This window comes from Petaurus breviceps, unplaced genomic scaffold, assembly GCF_028583685.1.
Source record: "Petaurus breviceps papuanus isolate PSGF00001 unplaced genomic scaffold, PetGlider_PUasm1.0 558, whole genome shotgun sequence".
NCBI classification, from domain to species: domain Eukaryota; kingdom Metazoa; phylum Chordata; class Mammalia; order Diprotodontia; family Petauridae; genus Petaurus; species Petaurus breviceps.
Genome location: NW_027186376.1, coordinates 4,993,589 through 4,997,336, shown reverse-complemented (window position 1 = coordinate 4,997,336; position 3,748 = coordinate 4,993,589).

The following is a 3,748-nucleotide window of genomic DNA, read 5'->3' as shown; positions in this document are numbered from 1 at the left end:
ATAACAGTGATTATACACATTGAACTTGTAGGCCACTGAAACCCCCTCAGGGGATTTGTTCTGTGAAGCTTGGGTTCTGTCAAAGGGCCACACTGGAGGACTTAGAGGGCCACATGTGGCCTTGAGGCTGCAGGTTCCCCATCCCTTGCCTGGATCTTTAAAAATGAACCTCAATCTCGGCACGCCTCCCTCATTTCACACCTCAGCAGTTGATATTTGGAATTTACCAACAGATTAGGTCCTTTCAAATCCTTAGCCTTTCCCAACAAAAGGATGATCCCAATTTGGGTCATCAGAACCTGAATGCTTGATAGTCATATAGCGTATGTCATATAGATAGTCATATACTCACATTAGTGTATAAGTGAGCCCTGGGTTAAGAGAGCCCAACCTGGGAGGTAAGGAAGGTGAAGGGCATTTTTCACATTACAAAGGGTTCTCCTTTCATGACAGAGTTCCTGAGGACCTTTGAGGGTTTGCTTAGAGATAATCAACCCCTTGACCAGGCATTCTTACCTTTCCCGAGTCCTGGACCCTATCGGCAGCCTAATGAAGCCTATGGTCCCTTCCTCAGAATCATGTTCTTAAATTCATAAAATAAAATACATAGAATTACAAAGGAAATCAGTTAGATTGAAATATCATTATCAAAACTTTTTTTTAAAAAGTCTTTGGACTTCGGGTTAAAAAGCCCTTTCCTACACACTGAGAGAAGCTAGTTGACACAGAGTCTACTATTGTATGCCAGGCACTGTGCTGGACTCATTGCATCACAAAGACGAAAAAGGAAACATGTCCTGCCTTCAATGTAAGCTTAACAGTCTGGGGGAGCTATTGCCCACTGAAGAGTAATTGGAAATGAGCTAGGTGCAGAGGAGAAATGGGATTATTTTGACAAAAATTTGATTGGCACAACTTTTCAGGGATGCCTATGCTGTACATAAAGGGACACCTGTGGTGAAATACTTTCCCTGCAGAGCTTAGAATGTAGATCTCCAAAATGTGACTCCATGACCAAAGGGAAACCAAGGACAAGCCTTTTGGATCATGGAGCCATTTTATGACTTATGATTATTAACAGGGAGTTTCCATCCATCTTATTCCCTTCTGCTCATCTTTTTGTAAAGTTTCTATACAACTCTTATCTTTTCATCAGGAATGCTTAGAAGTTCTCTGTTTCATTAAATATACTTTTTTTCCCTTGTTGGATTATTCTGTTATTCTGGGTTAACTATTTTATTTATAAACCAATATCCTTCACCTTCAGAAATGTTGTATTCCATACTCTACTTAGTCATGCGTGGTTCTGCCTCTGGCTCCTTAGTACTTGAATTCTTTATGTCTAGCTGTTGGCAATATTTTTTTTTTAATTTTGATATGGAAATTTTGGATTTGCACCATCATGTTTCTGGGAGTTTTCATCTAGGAGTTTCTTTCAGGAAATGACCAAAGGATACTTTCTATTTCTCCTTTGCCCTCTGAGTCTAAGAGATCTGAGCAGTTTTAAGATTTCTTGAATTATAATATGTATGCTTCTTTTTCTTTTGGATCATGGCTTTCCATTAGTCCAAATGACTCTTGATTTTTTTTCTCTTTGATCTGTTTCCCAGATCAGTTATTATTGTTATGAGTACCTTAAATTTTCATCTTTTTTTTAGTTTTTTAACTTTTTTTGTGTTTCTCAAGGTCTCACGGAATCATTAGCTTCTATTGGGTCTATTCCAGTGTTCAGGGAGTTTGTTTCTTGGGTTTTGTACGTTTTGTTCCAAGTTGTTCTTTTTTCTATCTTTCTTCCATGGCTCTTATTAGTCTTTCCCATTTTTCCTTCCCATTTGATTTTTAAAGTCATTTATAGCTCTTGAAAAAAAAAAACTTATTCCATCTCTTCTAGGAATTCTAGTTGAACTTGTAACCAGACTGTGTTTTTCTCTGAGGCTTTGCTTATAGATGTTTTGGATCCATTCTCTTCTTCTGGGTTTGTCTTGAATGTCTCTGTCATGATATCTCTTTATAATGGGGTTCTTTTAGTTGTTTTTTGCTTATTCTATGAGTTTACTTCCTGACTTTAGACTTTATGTTAGGGTCATATTGTGGGCACTTCTAGAGGGAAGGTCTGAGCTGAATTTGTGTCTTCTTGGGTTCTTCTGCTTTCCCAGGGTATTATGTGTTATGTTATTCCACGATCTCAGGGACAGTTCAAGCTAGACACTTAGAAGCTCTTGGTGCTTCTAGGGTGGTCTGATCCTGGGTAAAGTCTGATTGCTGCCCTCCTGGTCTGCAGATTTTTTGCCTAGATTTGGGTCTGAGCAACATACACATGGGCTTGTCCCTAATTAGAGTTCCAGTAAACTGCTTCTGGCCTCTCTATACTTGGCTAGGCTGGCCCTCAGAAAGCAGACTCGGGCTGATGCTTCCTCAGCTCTGTAGAATGGCCCAGAGCTTGGACTTCACTGACATAGACTTGGACGGACCAGGGTCACCACCATGCCACAACAAATCATGGAAGGATGACTGAGGAAGACACACAAATGATCACATGGAATCATATTCCAATATCTCAAAAATTAGAATAAGTGAATCCAACCTCACAGGACACCCTTAGAGTTCACAAAAAAAAAAAAAATTATCCTTTCCTTTCACTGGCAAACAATGGGGAAGGTGCTGAATACACAGTCCCTGTGATGGATTGTAGTGTTTTGAAGGCTTCCTGAGGCCTCTCCTAAGTTAAGTAGTGCAGGTACAGTAGTGCTTTTTTAAAGAGAAGGCAATGGGTTGCAACCCTCACCTTTTACAGAGATGGAAATTGAGGCTTAGAGATGGAAAGTGACTTGTCTGAGGTCACACAGGTGGCAGAGCCCAGCTACACTCTTAGAGCTCCTTCTACCTCAGCCCGAGCCCCCAAGGGCAGAGCTCTTTCTACTGGACCATGAGCCTGTCATTGATGATGAGGGAGATAGGAGTGATGACGATGGGAAAGGTACCAGTCCCTGGAAACAGTTTCCTAGTGTCCCCTGATTCGGCAGGGAGAAAGCTGCCCAAAAGTGATTCGGGCTCTGCGGAGCTAGGTCCACCTTCGCCTGCCTAGCTTTCCTCCTTCCGACCCAATTATGTCTCCAGGAGTTTCCCTGCTAGATGCTGCCACCTATGAGGGCCCCCAAAGAACGAGGCAGAAGAGGGTTGGGGGGGGAAAGATGAGCCAGGGGCTGGGGGCGGGGTGCCCCGGAGACACTAGAGCGGGAGAGCCACACTGGCAGTCGGCAGAGACAGCGGCAGAGGGGCAACTTGGGACAGCCAGCAGGGCTAGGGCACCCTGGCAGGAGAGCCAGGACACAGGGTCCCCTCTGAGGGGTTGGGCGGGGGTGGGCCTGGGGCCCCGGCTGCCTCCGGGCCGGGTATAAGGAGGGATGCTGGGGATGGGCAGGAGCCAGGCAGGGCGTCGGCCACGTGTTGCAGCTGCGAGCAGACCCCTTCGGCCAGATGTGAGGGCGGGCGGGGGCGCCTCCCCTCGGTCCTCCCCGGCTCCCCCCGTGAATGCCAGTGCCTCTGTCCTCCCCCTCTTCCCCTCCCCCCTCCCCGCCGCCGCCGCTTGCGCAGCCCGGCAGCCCGATAGGGCAGACACTGGAGAGACAGACCCGCGGAGACTGAGACGCAGAGCGGGGAGCAGCGGGAGGGCCGCAGGGAGGGCCGGCGGCGGGGAGGGGAGAGCCGAGCTCTCAGCTTTTCTGGGCCCTTTCATGTAATTCATTAT